The 15,580-nt window shown below is 49.7% G+C and overlaps 1 protein-coding gene across 2 annotated transcripts in view; it reads left to right on the plus strand.

Moving 5' to 3' along the window:
* PPP6R2 (protein phosphatase 6 regulatory subunit 2) overlaps positions 1 to 15,580 on the plus strand; it is an 87,193-nt gene continuing 71,613 nt past the window's right edge. For both annotated transcript variants that reach the window (XM_059187391.1, XM_059187390.1), the window contains exon 1: positions 1 to 175. The gene's annotated coding sequence lies outside the window, so the exon portion shown is untranslated. The remainder of the gene's footprint in view (positions 176 to 15,580) is intronic.

Below are 15,580 nucleotides of genomic sequence, written 5' to 3' on the forward strand. Positions count from 1 at the left end.
CGAGCCGCCGGCCGGCCCGCGCCGTGTCCGTGGACGCCGTGTCCGTGGGCGCCGCGCCCGGCCGGGCCCATGTGCGTGCGGCTAGCCCCAGGTCGCCCGGGCTTCGCCTCCGCCCGCGCCCTGGCCTCCACCCGGGCCTCCGAGGAGCCGCCGCGACGCCCGGCCCGCGGGGCAGGTGAGTGCGGCCGCCCGCCGCGGCTCTTCCCAGCCGGGCCCGCCGCTCCGGCCGCTGCCCCGTCGTGACCGCCCCGCTGTGGGTGCGCCCGTGGCTGTCCGCCCCGTCCGTGTTCCCCCCGTCGGTGTCCCCACCGCACTGCCCCCCTCGGCGGTGCCCCTGGTCAGTGTCCCCGCACGGTGTCCCCGCACGGTGTCCCCCCCGGTGTCCCGCCCCGGTGTCCGCCCCCCCCCCCCCCGGTGTCCGCCCCCGCCCCCGCCCCCTCCCCCCGGCCAGCTCCTCCCCGTCCCCGAGGCAGTGTCCGCCTCCACCCCGGGCGGGGGTGCCCTCCCGGCCCTGACCCCCAAGTGCCCTCCTCACCGGCCGCGGCCGGGGCCTCCGCACGGCTCCCGCCCTTCTCCCGCCCGGGAGGGACCCTGACCACTGGGCCGCGCTCCGCACCCGCCGGCGCTACCCTCTCTACCTGTTGCGGCGGGACTGTCCCTCCCCGGTGTCCACGCTCGTCCCTGCCCTGGCCGCTCTCGCTGCTGCCCCTCGGTCTGTGGGGCGCGCAGCTTCCCTTCCGCGGCCTGCCCCGTGTCTCCCTCCGGCCCCATCAGCGCTGCCTTCCCTGGTGCCCGTCGCTGGCCCTGACCTGTCGGGGTCGCCTCCCGCACCCCCAGCCTGCCGCTTGGGGCCCTGTTGGCGTGGTCCACCCCCTTGTTACTGCCTGCTCTGAGCCTGCCGCTGTCACCCCAGCTCCCGCGCTCCTCACTCCCCAGCGGCCCCTGCTCTCCCTGCAGCCCTGCCCCCTGTCCCTCTGCCCACCGGCCTTGTCCCTGCGGCCGTCTCAGCCTGCTGTCACCTGCTCCTGTGGCCTCCCCGACACTCAGCTCTTACCTCTTCCCCACGTTCCCTGCTTTCTAGTTCCTCCTGCCTTTGGGCCTTTTTGACCCCTGTCAGCCAGGCGCCGGAGCCGTGAGAACTGGGGGGGGCGGGCAGGGCCTTCCAGGCCGGGAGGACCGCGCATGCCATGGCCTGGCCTGGTGGTGGAGCTTCTCCAGGAGCCCAGATGATCGGAGAGTGTGGCCAGGGTGGGCTCTTGGCCTTGCAGCGGAGGGAGGAGAGGTGGGGTGTTGGGTGTGGTGCGGGGGTGCTCAGACCTTGCCGGTCCGCTCAGATGTGTGCAGGCAGAGTGGTGGCCCTTGCGGATGGCCAGGGAGGGCTCAGGGTGCTGTCTAGGCTGCTTGGTGGCACAGATGGGTGCACTGTGGCACCGTTTGCTGAGCTGGGGAAGCAGGGTGTCATTCTGGGTTGGAAAGAGGTTTTCCTTTGGCTTGGAGTGGCGGGAGACGTCTGACACTTCCAAGGGTCAAGCAAGAAGCCGTCTGGGCAGAAGAATCTGAAGCCCCTGGAGAGCTCAGGGTGCGGGTAAACAGGACCTCAGCACGGGGTAGTGTGTAAAGTCTTGGTGAGGGCACAGGGCAGCATGTGGCCACTCAGTGTGTGCTGCGGCTCGGAATGCTTTGTATGAATTCCTTAATCCTCGCAGGACCTCGGGGGTATGGGAACTGTTACCACCCATTTTACAGATGAGAAAACAGGTGTACAGCCAAGAGATGATTGACTCCGGATTTATATCTCAGACCGATGACTGAGGCTCCTCCCCTTCCTTTTCCTTTAGGTTAAGGACAAAGGCTAACTTTCAAAACACTGTTTTAAATTTTTGCATTAGAATGGTAGCTGATTATGTACCAAGCATTTCTGTGTACACACATGTGTTGTTCCAATAAAGCTTTATTTAGAAGAAGCTGCAGGCCCTTTTTAAAGCGCATCACATACATCGTCTTATTGAATTCTTTTTTTAAACAAAGTGCTTTTCCTTTTTCTATGCTTACATCCTTGTGAGATGCAACAGACATTTTGACGAAAGGGGGTACATGACTTGTGCAGAATTTTCCATGAACCAGAGAGTGAAAAGCAGATCTAAATTTTGTATTTTTTTTAAGATTTTATTTATTTATTTGACAGTCAGATCACAGTAGGCAGAGAGGCAGGCAGAGAGAGAGGAGGAAGCAGACTCCCTGCCAAGCAGAGAGCCCGATGCGGGACTCGATCCCAGGACCTTGGGATTATGACCTGAGCCGAAGGCAGCGGCTTAACCCCCTGACCCACCCAGACGCCCCTAAATTTTGTATTTTGACATCTAAACCAGTAAGCATTTACACTTTTCCCTGCTCCTTCTGTCCATCTCCTAAACATTTACTTCTTAAAACAACTTAATGACGCTGCCTACTTGTGATCTGTCAAATAAATAAATAAATAAATAAATATTTTAAAAGGGGGGGGACGCCTGGTTGGCTCAGTGGGTTAAAACCACTTAACGACACAGTTACTGCTGATGTTCCTATTCCTATTTATGTGAAGAAGCTGAGGCACAAGTTAAGGAAAGTGTCCAAGATCACAGTAAATCCAAGGGAGACCCTGGGCTCAGCTCCACTGGTCAGACTCTAGCAGAGCCTGTGCCTTTCACTCTCGCCCCCTGTGGGTGCCTCCTGCGCGGGAAGTCAGAGCTCTGGAGTGAAAGTCGGGCGATTCCCTCGTGAAGTCAGTCTCATTTGCACCGCATTCCTAAGCATCCTCAGCCATTGACTTTTTGGAAATCCTGTCAAATTTGGGTACAGCAATATCTTAACACAGGATGTATTTTATTTCTTTATTTTTTTAGCTTTTCATTTCTTTAAAAATTAATACAAGGTTCCTGGATGGCTCAGTCAGTTAAGCATCTGCCTTCCGCTCAGGTCATGATCCCAGGTTTGGGGATTAAGCCCTGAGTTGGGCTTCCTGCTCAGCGAGGGTCTGCTTCTCCTTCTCCCTCTGCCTGCTCCCACGGCCTGTGCTCTCTCTTTCTGCTCTCTCTCAGATAAATAAAATCTTAAAAAAAATACTCCACTAAAAATTACTGAAGAATATTTTACACCCAGTGAAATGTGCAGATCTTAAATATGTTTGCTGAATTTTGAGAGATGTATATACACCCGTGTCTCCATCACTCATGTCAAGATATAGAACATTTCTGTCGTTCCTAAAAGTTTCCTTGTGTCCCTTGAGTTACTGCAACCAACTTCCAAATCAGGCAACCATTGTTCTGATTTCTGATATTACAGATTAATTTTGCAGGTCTTTCGACTTCCTATAAATGAAATAATAAAGTGGATGCTCTTTTGTGTCTTGTCTTTTGCCCAGTGTAATGCTTTTGAGATTTATTTATTTATATATTTATTTACTTGCTTGCTTACTTTTTAAGTAATCTCTGTGTCCAACAGAGATTGAGTCTGTGATGAAGAGCTCCACACTCCACCGACTGAGCTAGTCAGGTGCCCCTTGAGGTTTATTGATTTAAATGCTTGTATCTGGGGGCGCCTGGGTGGCTCAGTGGGTTAAGCCGCTGCCTTCGGCTCGGGTCATGATCTCAGGGTCCTGGGATCGAGTCCCGCATCGGGCTCTCTGCTCAGCGGGGAGCCTGCTTCCTCCTCTCTCTCTCTGCCTCCCTCTCCATCTACTTGTGATCTCTCTCTGTCAAATAAATAAATAAATAAAATCTTAAAAAGAAAAAAATAAATGCTTGTATCTGGTGGCTCAGTTGGTTAGGCATCTCCCTTCAGCTCAGGTCAAGGTCTCGGGATCCTGGGATCGAGCCCCACATCAGGTTCCCCCCTTAGTGGGAAATCTGCTTATCCCTCTCCCTTTGCCCTTCGAACCTTGCTGGTATGCTCTCTCAAATAAATAAAATCTTTTTTTTTTTTTTTTAAGATTTTATTTATTTAATTTGACAGACATTACAAGTAGGCAGAGAGGCAGGCAGAGAGAGAGGGGGAAGCAGGCTCCCTGCTGAGCAGAGAGCCCGATTCGGGGCTCGATCCCAGGACCCTGGGAATATGACCTGAGCCGAAGGCAGAGGCTTTAACCCACTGAGCCACCCAGGCGCCCCAAGAAACAAAATCTTTAAACAAAAATGCTTGTATCTGTATTTTTTGCTTTTTGAGTAGTATTAATTTGCATGAAAATATATTTTTCTTTTCGTATTGATATTTGGGTTGCTGTCACTTTTTTGGATATTATGACTCAAGTCAAGATTCTTATGCAAGTGTTGTGGATATTTGGTATTTCTTTGGGGTAAATATTTAGGAGTGGAATTGCTGGTTTATAGTATAGATATATGTTTAACTTTTTTAGAAACTGCCAAACCATTTTCCAATCTGGTACCACTTTACATTCCCACCAATAATGTATGGGAGTTCCAGTTTTTCCATATCCACACCAGCCCTTGGTATCGTCAGTCTTTTTTTTTTTTTCTAAAGATTTTTTAATTTATTAATTTATTTGAGAGAGAGAGAGAGAGATCACAAGTAGGCAGAGAGGCAGGCAGAGCAAGAGGGGGAAGCAGGCTCCCCACTGAGCAGGGAGCCCGATGCGGGGCTCGATCCCAGGACCCTGAGATCATGACCTGAGCCGAAGGCAGAGGCTTTAACCCATTGAGCCACCCAGGTGCCCCTCGTCAGTCTTTTTAATTTTAGTTATTCAGGTGATAGTGATATCTCATTGTGGTTTAATTTGCATTTTTCTGATGAATGACGGTGAACAACTGTTTGTTTTATTTTTGGTGAATGCTTTTTTAAGATTTTATTTTATTTTAGAGAGTAAGAGCACGTGTGCATGCTCCCAAGTTCATTGGAGGGACGGTCAGAGAAGGAGGGAGAGAGCCAAGCGGACTCCGAGCTGGGCCTGAGCCTGACATGGGGCTCGATCTCATGACCTCAAGATCATGACCTGAGCTGACCTGAGCAGAAATCAAGAGGCAGATGCTTAACTGCTGAGCTACCCAGGTGCCCCTTGGTGGACAACTTTTTATATGCTAATTGGCCCCTTATATTTTTCTTGTGAAGTGTCAGGTTTTTAATCCACCCTTGATTGGATTGCTTTTTAAAGATTTTTATTTATTTAGAGAGCATGCTCTAGTGGGGGGGAGGAGCAGAGGGAGAGGGAGTGAGAGAGTCTTAAGCAGACTTGTTCTGACTGCAGAGTCCTTTGCCAGCTGATCCTGTGACCCTGAGACCCAAGCTGAAACCCAGGAGTGCCAAGGGCCAACAGACAGCCACCCCGATGCCCCAGATTGTTTATTGTTCATTTAGGAGTTAATATATATATATGTGCTGATAATGAGTCCTTTATGATTTTGTGTGTGTGTGTTTTTCTGTGTAAGGAGTAAATTTCTAAATATTTTATGGTTTGCCTATTTTTCTTTTTAATTTTATTTATTTTTTTTTTCCCCCAAGATTCTATTTGTTTCGGAGAGAACGCAAGTATGAGTTGGGGGTTGGGGGCAGAGGGCGAAGCAGTCTCCCTGCTGAGCAGAGAGCCTGATGTGGGGCTCGATCCCAGGACTGTGGAATCAGACCAAAGCCAAAGGCAGACACTTAACCAAATGAGCTGCCCAGCTGTCCTGATTTTATTTACTTCTTAAAAAGTAATCTCTGGGGGCGCCTGGGTGGCTTAGTGGTTTAAGCCTCTGCCTTCAGCTCAGGTCATGATCTCAGGGTCCTGGGATCGAGCCCCACATTGGGCTCTCTGCGCAATGGGGAGCCTGCTTCCTCCTCTCTCTCTGCCTGCCTCTCTGTCTACTTGTGATCTCCATCTGTCAAATAAATAAATAAAATCTTAAAAAAAAGTAATCTCTGCCTACAGGGTGCGTGGGGGGCTCAGTGGGTTGAGCCTCTGCCTTCAGCTTAGGTCATGATCCCAGGGTCCTGGAGTTGAGCCCCACACTGGGCTTTCTGCTCAGCAGGCTATCTGCTTCCTCCTCTCTCTCTCCCTGCCTGCTTGCGATCTTTCTCTGTCAAATAAATAAATAAAATCTTAAAAAAAAAAAAAAAAAGTAATCTCTGCATCCAACATGGGGCTTGAATTCGTGATCCCGAGATCAAGGGTCATGTGCTGACTGACTGAACCAGCCAGGTATCTCTACTCTGGGTTTTTTTTTTTTTTTTTCTTTAGAGATTTTATTTGTTTATTTGACAGAGATCACAAGTAGGCAGAGAGGGAAGCAGTGGGGAGGGGGTGGAGGGGGAGCAGGCTCCCCGCTCAGCAGGGAGCCCGATGCGGGGCTCCATCCCAGCACCCTGGGATTGTGATCTGAGCCAAAGGCAGATGCTTAATGATTGAGCCACCCAGGCACCTCTGATTATTATTTTTTTTTTCAAATTTCTTTATTTGACAGACAGAGATCACAAGCAGGCAGAGAGAGAGAGAAAGAGAGGAGGAAGCAGACTCCCTGCCGAGCAGAGAGCCCGATGCGGGGCTCGATCCCAGGACTCTGAGATCATGAGCTGAGCTGAAGGCAGAGGCCCAACCCACCTAGCCACCCAGGTGCCCCCTGATTATTTTTTTAATAATCTCTACACCCAGTGGGGGGCTCATATACAACCCCGAGACTGAGAATTGCGTGTTTCTCTAGCTGAGCTAGCCAGATGTCCTGTCAGTGGTTTTTTTTTTTTTTTTTTTTTTTTTTAATGTTTATCGTGTGTCCTAACAGTTTTACATGTACCAGTGCTATGAAAACACTCTTTTTCTTGTTAAGGTTTTATTTATTTGAGAGTGCGAGCACTCACGCAGGGGGAGCTGCAGGCAGAGGGAGAAGCAGAGAACCTGACATGAGGCTCGATTGACCTGAGCTGATGGCAGACACTTAAACAACTGAGCCACCCAGGCGCCCCTCTTTTTCTTTTAAAAAAAACTTATGTATTTGGGAGAGAGAGAGTGTGCAAGCGCACAAATGGGAGGAGCAGGGAGAGGGAGAAAGAGTCCCAAGCGGACTCCGCGCTGAGCACAGAGCCCGGTATGGGGCTCCATCTCACAACCCTGAGATCAGGACCTGAGCTGACACTAAGAGTCGGACACTTAACCATACTTAACCAACTGTGCTGCCCAGGCACCTCCCTCTTTTTAACTTTTTTGGTTAAAAAAAATTATTTTTTGAGATTTTATTTTTAAGTAATTTCTACACCCAACAGGGGGCTTGAATTTGAGTGTGAACCCCCAGATCAAGAGTCACACATTCCACTGACTGAACCAGACACCCCTGTAAAAGTTGTATAGTGGGTGGTTTTGTATTTTGATTTGATTCACCTTTTTCTTTTTAACATCTTTATTGAGATTCAGTTGCTATACAATAAACCACACATGTTTAACATGTAATTTGGTAAGTTTTGACATCTGTATACACCTGTGAAATATCACAGTGTAGTGAACGTCTACCATGCCCCACATTCCTCATACCATTTGGGGAGCCCTCAGTCCCACTCTTTCCTGGCTTTCCATCTCCAAGCAAACACTGATCTTTCTGAGTGATCCATCTTTCATTATTACATTATGTTTTTAAAAAAATTTTATCTATTCATTTGACAGAGATCACAAGGAGGCAGAGAGGCAGGGAGAGAGCGGGGGGGGGGGTGGGTGGGAGCAGGCTCCCCGCGGAGCAGAGAGCCCGATGCGGGGCTCCATCCCAGGACCCTGAGATCATGACCTGAACCAAAGGCAGAGGCTTAACCCTCTGAGCCACCAGGTGCCCCTCATTATTTTTTATTTTTTATTTTTATTTATTTATTTATTTATTTTTATTTATTTATTTTTTTAAAGATTCTATTTATTTATTTGACAGAGGGAAATCACAAGTAGATGGAGAGGCAGGCAGAGAGAGAGAGAGGGAAGCAGGCTCTCTGCTGAGCAGAGAGCCCGATGTGGGACCCGATCCCAGGACTCTGAGATCATGACCCGAGCCGAAGGCAGCAGCCCAACCCACTGAGCCACCCAGGCGCCCCATCCCCTCATTATTTATTTTTTTTTTTTTAAAGATTTTACTTATTTATTTGTCAGAGAGAGAGCGAGAGCGAGCACAGGCAGACAGAGTGGCAAGCAGAGTCAGAGGGAGAAGCAGGCTCCCTGCGGAGAAAGGAGCCCGATGTGGGACTCGATCCCATGATGCTGGGATGATGACCTGAGCTGAAGGCAGCTGCTCAACCAACTGAGCCACCCAGGTGTCCCCCCTCATTATTTTTTAATGTGAGCTGAAATCAGGGTAATTCCCTCACCCGCCATGTGGTTTATAAAATCATCCGAGCTTTTTGGGGGAGCCTTTGTTATAAATTAAACATACGTGTGCGGGCTTATTTCTGGGCTTTTTGCTACGTTTTGTTGGTGTATTTTTCTATCCTATGCCAACATCACACTGTCTTAATTATTTTAGTTTAATAGTAAGTCTTGAGATAAGGTAGTGTAAGTCCTCCACCTTTATTCTTCTACAAAGTTGGATTGCCGGCTTTAGAATAAGCTCTTCAGTATGTACAGAAGTTTTGTTAGAAGTTTGGTTGGGATTACATGGATTCTGTACATCCGTGTTAGAACTGAGTGTGAACACAGTCATCTGTTTCCGTTGATTGACATCTCCTTGCATTTTTCTCAGCAGTATCTTACAGATGCACTTTTTTCATTCAGTATATTTGTAGGTATTTGATATTTTTGGTTATTTAAAACATTTATTTAGAATATTTTGTTTATTTGTAAGTAATCTCTGCACCCAGCGTGAGGCTCAGATCCACAGTCCTGAGATCAAGAGTCACAAGCTCCACTGACTGAGCCAGCCAGGTGCCCCATTTTCTATTTTTTACTTAAAAAGGTTTTTTTTTTTTTTTTTTTTTTTTTTTTTTTTAACTTATTTGAGAGAGAAACAGAGTATGGGAGAGGGAGGGGCAAAGGGAGAGGGAGAAGCAGACTTCATGCTGAGCAGGGAGCCCGACACGGGGCTCGATCCCAGGACCTGTGATCATGACCTGAGCCAAAGGCAGACATTCAACCGACTGGGTTAGTCACCCAGTCACCCCCCCATTTTCTACTTTTTAAAGTTATTTGCTGTTAATAAAGTTATTTGTTGGCTTACGTATCCTGCAACATCGCTCAATTCATTTCTCAGTTTTCATACTGGGTTTATATATTCCTTCAGATTTTTCTTCCTGTATAATCATATACAGGGTTATTTAGGATATGAAGGATAGCTCCTTCATTCCTTTGGAGGAAGACAGTTTTACTTTCTTCCAGTTCTAATGCTTTTTATTTCTTTTTCTTGCTTTATTGTACTGGCTGGAACCTCTACTACCGTGTTGAATGGAAGTGGTGGTAGTGGGCCTTCAGTGGTTGAGGATGTTGCTTTCTAGTCCTATTTTGTGGAATGTTTTTCCTTTTTTAATTATGAAAGGGTGTTGGATTTTGTGAAATGTCGTTTCTGCGTCTGTTGAGATGATTTGATTTCTGTCCTTTATCCTGTCAGTATGGTGTGTTGTATTAATTGATTTTCAGGTGTTAAAGTAACTTTTCATTCTTAGGATAAGTTCCCTTGGTGTGGTGTGTAATGCTTTTATATGTGGCTGGATTTGGTTTGCTGGTATTTTGTTGAGGTTTTCTTTATGGGTATTCATAAGAGAGCTATGACTTTCTTTTCACATGATGTCATTGGTTTGGTAATACCAGCCCTTTAGATGAGTCGGGATGTTGTTCTGTCCTTTTTGAAGATCAGTTTTCTATATGGGCTAATTTTCCTTCAGCCTGAAGCACTTCCTTCAGCGTCTCTTATGCTATGAGTGTGCTGGGGACGGAGCCCCTCAGCTTTTGTCTGGAAAGCTCTTTGTTTCTGTATCATTCTGTGTTACTTGATTTTGCCATGGTGAGTGTATCCTCTGGTCTCCCCGTCCGCCCACCCACCTCCCTGCTGGTGACCCTGTCTGTTCTCTGTAGTGAAGTTGAGAAGCTCTTTATTCTTTGGTTTTGAAGGATATTTTTGCTGAATATAGAATTCTGGGTGGATAGCTTTCTATTTTTCGGCACTTTGAAGACTTTGTGCTGTTGTGTCTTAGCATTTGCTGTTTCTTGTGGGAAGTCTGCTGTCCGTTTTAACCTTTTTTCCTATTGTGTTTGAGGTATTTTAATAAATATTTTTAAAGATTATTTATTTATTTTTAGAGAAAGAGTGTGCATGTGCGTGCGTGGAGTGTGGGGGGCAGAGTGAGAGGGAGAGAGAGAATCTCAAGCAGACTCCCTCCCTCCCATTGAGTGTGGAGCCGATGTTGGGCTCTGCCCCATGACCCTGAAATCATGACCTGAGCCAAAATCAAGAGCCGGCCACCTAACTGACTGAGCCGCTCAGGTGCCCCTACTTCTTATTATAAACACTTTCTTTTTATTAGGATTTTTCCTCTTTTATTTTGACTGTAGTGTTCTAGGTGTGCTTTTGTATTTTTCCTTTTAGGTATTTACTCAGTTTCTTGGATCTATGTGTTGGTATGTTTAGTCAAATTGAAACTTTTGGCCGTTGTCTCTCAAATATTTCTTCTGCCTCATATTCTTTCTCCTTTCCTCTTGGGACCCCAGTGATAATTATTTTAGACTGATGTCCTCCCGTAGGTTTGAATATGTTTGTCCTTTTACTATTCCTTTTTCTGTGTTTACATTTGTATGTCTTCTATTCTGTCTTCACAGTCATTGTTTTTTTTTTTTTTGTGCTCATTGTGTTGTTTATTCCATCCAGTAACATTTTATTTTATTTTAATTAATTAATTATTTAAAAAGATTTTATTTATTTATTTGACAGACAGAGATCACAAGCAGGCAGAGAGGCAGCAGAGAGAGAAGGGGAAGCAGTGTCCCCACTGAGCAGAGACCCCAATGCGGGGCTCGATCCCAGGACCCTGAGATCATGACCTGAGGTAAAGGCAGAGGCTTTAACCCACTGAGCCACCCAGGCACCCCATTCAGTAACATTTTAATTTCAGATACTGTATTTTTCAGTCCTAGAACTTCTTTTTTTTGATCAGGTTTGCATTTTTCTGGTAATACTCATTTCTTCTTCACTCCTTCTGATGTTTTCCCTAAATCTTTTAATGTATTTATAATTGCTGTTTTTGTAGTTCTCATCTGCCAGCTTGAACATATGGTCATTTGATAGTTTTCTGCCTCGCATGTCTAGTAATTTTTAATTACATGATGAACATTATGGCTGGGACATTCTAGAGACTCCAGTTCGGGTTATCTTCCTGTAGAGAGGGTTGAGTTCTGTGGGGGCTGACTGGTACAGTTTTGGGAGATCATCTGGATCCTACAGAAGCATGTAGCCTGTAGGCTGGGTCTTTTGTTTGGGCCCTAAGTTTTAAGACCTAGCCTTTGGGTTCTGGAACGTGGTTTTCATTCTTCTAAGGTGTGGCCTGTCTAGGGTTTTAATGGATAAACCTTTCTCATTTGGCTGAACTGAACCTCTGGGTTCTCTCCTGCCAGGACCAGATTGCGGCGGGCGTCTTGGCTTGGCTCTTTTCCCTTGCAGCTCCTGCTTTCTGCTTGTCATTTCTTCAGCTTTACTGACAGACAAAACGATGCTGTGTAAGGGATGTTGTGGCGATCTGGTATGTGTGATGTGAGCGCTCTCCCTGTCTGCTGGGCCGCCACGTTGGCTACCGCAGTGTGGGTGCGTGGGTATCCGGGCTGCCTGCTCAGCGAGGAGTCCGCTCCCCCACTGCCCCTGCCCTCTGTCTCTCCCAAGTAAAGAGATAAAGTCTTTAAAACTGGGAAGTGAGTGGCGCTCCAGCCCGGTTTCCTCATGGGAGCGGCCTCAGCAGCATCCACACTCCCGACTGCGGTCGTGGCAGGTGCGACCCAGCCGCCCGCCGCAACCCGGCGCTGCGCCCACCAGATCCGTGCCGTTGTCGTCTGCTGTGTGGCTGGGGACGCCGACACCCGGGGCTTAACCACCGTGCTTTGGCGCGGTCAGTGGAGAAGCTGACTGCGGGCCAGGCCGCTGGACGCGGGGCCGAGGACTCAGTTGCTTCCTCCACTCATAACCGTCGCGCGCTACCGCACATGGCCCCGTCCGTGTCCCTGCTCCCACGCACTGAACTCTGCCCGGGGCAGCACTGCTGTCCGCCCTGGGAGGCTGGCATTTTTGTCCCCGTCAGTAAGGACGCCCCAGGGCACAGGGAACCGGCGGCTCTGTCCTCAGGCCCGAAGGCAGGACGTCGTCTGCTCAGAGTGCTGCAAGGTCTGCCGGAGGCCGAGCTCCCCACTGCGGAGCTGCGCGTTGCGCTCTCTCCATTTGTGGCCGAGCAGAAGATGCCCAGTGTCCTCTCTGTGGGCTGCTGTTGACACTAGCACAACGCCGGCTGCACATGTCACTGCCACCTGGCAGCCCCCAAAGGCCCCCTTCTGAGACATAACTCAGGCACGATAGAGCCGGCCTTTCCCATGCGCGGTTAGCGGCAGTGGCACTGCTGGTCCCAGAGGGCTCGGCTCCCGAGGAGAAACCCGCCGACTGCTCCCTGTCGAAGACGTGTGCTTCCCTCCTCGGGGTGTCGTTCCCCCTCCAGCCTGGGAAACTCTCGGCTCAGTCCTGGTGAGGACCTTCATGTCCTCTCCCTGCATCTTCATAACCCTTTCTGTAGCTCCTTTGGTGCCTCCTTTTCTGTCTGTCTTGACTTGACTCCGTGTCACACAGAGATTGGGAATATGGACTCCGCTGTCAGCTGGCCGGGAGTCCAGCTTGGAGCTGACACTCATTAACCTGTGGCCGTGGCCGTGGCTGGTCCTGAAATGCTCGAGGCCTCCGCTGCTCGCTGTGCGGGCTGGGCCCGGCGGGCCACTGCCTGCTGTCGGCAGCCCCTGCTGCTTTCTTCTCCCCTGGCAGGGCCCCCTGCCGTCCGGCTCCCTTGGCTTCCCTGTCTTGTGCTCTGGTGTGGGCTCCCCTCTGGCCGCCGCCCTGGTTTCTGCTCGGCGCTTGTTGGGCTTTATGCCACCTGTTCGACGCACTTGTTACACACATGTCTCCACGTCTCTGTCCTTCCGGGAGTCCCGGCCCAGGGTATGGGGACGAGAACAGATGCGGTGCAGGCACTGTCCGGTGTCATTTGTCGTGGGGCAGAGGCGCGGCCGGGCCTTGCTGTGGTATGTCTCTGGCTCCCTGTAGAGGTGGCCCCAGTTTAACAACGGTTCAACGTTTGATTTTTCAGCTTTACAGGGGTACAAAAGCGGTCCGCGTTCTGCAGAAACTGTACTTGGCATTTTGAATCTGGATCTTTTCCGTGCTAGTGATCTGTGGTACGATCCCTTATGATGCTGGGCCGCGGCCACAGTTCCCAGTCAGCCCGCGATCACGAGATGGGACAGCCGAGACCCTGACAGCCCCGCCGTCTTTCCCCTCGAGTACGGTGCGCGGTCCGTTACACGAGGTATTGGACGCTTCCTGGGACTGGAGGAAGATCTGTCGTTGTCTCCTTTTCTCCCCGGGCATTTGGTGTTGGCCACTGTTCTAGATCGGGTGGGGGCAGTCATGACAGCTCCTTGTCGCTGAGTCACGTTTTTACTTGCATCACACACACACAGGGTGCATGCCCAGGGTTGTAGGACTAGTCAGTGATGGAAGCTGGATTTCATGCCAGAGAGCCTCCCCTACCCCCATGCTCAGGTCTGCTGTGCTGATGGGCTCTTGGAATGGGGCTCTGTGTATGTCTCCAGGAGGGAAGAGGAGGGTACGTGCTGACAGCGCCAGCGGGCTCTACCCTTAACCAGGCAGAGCAGCTGCGATTACTAGCACTGAGCAGAGAGGTGTTCAGCTTTTGCTCTGAGTCTTCTCTTCCTCACACTCAACAGCTAGGAGGGAGCTCTTGAGAAACCCGGGAGAAGGGGAGAAGCTGCTTGGGCCAGACAGAGCTCTTGTTCAAGGTGTCTGGTGAGGCTCTGTATGGATGCCCTTTCTGAGACTTTGGTGGGACACCTGCTGAGCTCCATCAGTGGCAGGGAGAAGCTGGAAGCTTGAAGCCCCAGGGTTGTGCGGCCGCCTAAGCAGGGCCAGTCAGGCTCGCTGTCAGTTGTGGAGTTCTCACGAAAGGCCAGATAGGAGCTGGGTACTCTCTGTCTGTGTGGGTCCCATCTCATCCTCGCGGCTCCCAGGCTGGGGCCAGCGGGGGCACAGAGGCAGGCCACCTCTCCCGCAGAGACACCGTCAGCTGAAGATCCCTTACTCTACATAGTCTTGGCCTACATGGGATTAAAAATTTAAATTAGGGGGCGCCTGGGTGGCTCAGGGGGTTAAAGCCTCTGCCTTCAGCTCGGGTCATGATTTCAGGGTCCTGGGATCAAGCCCCACATTGGGCTCTCTGCTCAGCGGGGAGCCTGTTTCCTCCTCTCTCTGCCTGCCTCTCTGCCTACTTGTGATCTCTATCAAATAAATAAATAAAAAATATATATATTTTTAAGATTTTATTTATTTATTTGAAAGACAGAGATCACCAGCAGGCAGAGAGGCAGGCAGAGAGAGAGAGAGAGAGGGAAGCAGGCTTCCTGCGGAGCAGAGAGCCCGATGCGGGGCTCGATCCCAGGACCCTGAGATCATGACCCGAGCCAAAGGCAGCAGCCCAAACCACTGAGCCACCCAGGCACCCCAATAAATAAAATATTTTAAAAAATAAAAATAAAAAAAATTTAAATTAGTTAACATTTGAAGATTTGGAGATTTAAGAAAATTTGGGTTTCTTGCCTTTCTTTTAGATACTGGCAGACGTGTCCTCTGGCCCTGTGTTCCTGCAGGGGTGTAGGTGGCTGCCATGGATCTACTCCTGCCCCCAGGGCTGGCCTCGTGCTCCTGCTGCAGGCTTTGCTCTACCTGCTGTGGTCTCTGGCCAGCTGCTTCCTTCCCCTTAGTACCTTCCCACCCTGCGGCCCTCTGCGCCACAGCCCTTGCGCTGGGACATGGCTGAAGAACTGGAAATCTGGAGACTGGGCCTTCCCTGTTGCTGCCGGAAGACGGCTCTTGGTCCAGAAGTGTAAGGTTCAGGATATTATCTGAGTAGATACCTGAGTAGAGCTGGCTTCCTTCCTTCCTTCCCTCCTTTCTTTTTTTTTTTTTTTTTGAAGATTTTATTTATTTTATTTTTATTTATTTTTTTAATTAAAGATTTTATTTATTTATTTGACAGAGAGAGATCACAAGCAGGCAGAGAGAGAGGGGAAACAGGTTCCCCGCTGAGCAGAGAGCCCGAGGCGGGACTCGACCCCAGGACCCTGAGATCATGACCTGAGCTGAAGGCAGCGGCTTAACCCACTGAGACCCCCAGGCGCCCCAAAACTTACTATTTTAATAATTTTTAGGTGTGCACTTCAGAGGCACTAAGCACATTCACCTGGCTGTGCTCTCGTCACCCCTGCCTGTATCCAAAACTTTTCTGTCTCCCCAAACTGAAACTGTCCCTATCACACACTCTCCCCCACAGCCCCCCTCCTCGGGGCCCCACTCTGTCCCTGGGTCTGACCACTGCGGTGCCTCCTAGAAGTGGGGCCAGA

This window comes from Mustela lutreola, chromosome 8 (genome assembly GCF_030435805.1).
Source record: "Mustela lutreola isolate mMusLut2 chromosome 8, mMusLut2.pri, whole genome shotgun sequence".
Lineage (NCBI taxonomy): Eukaryota > Metazoa > Chordata > Mammalia > Carnivora > Mustelidae > Mustela > Mustela lutreola.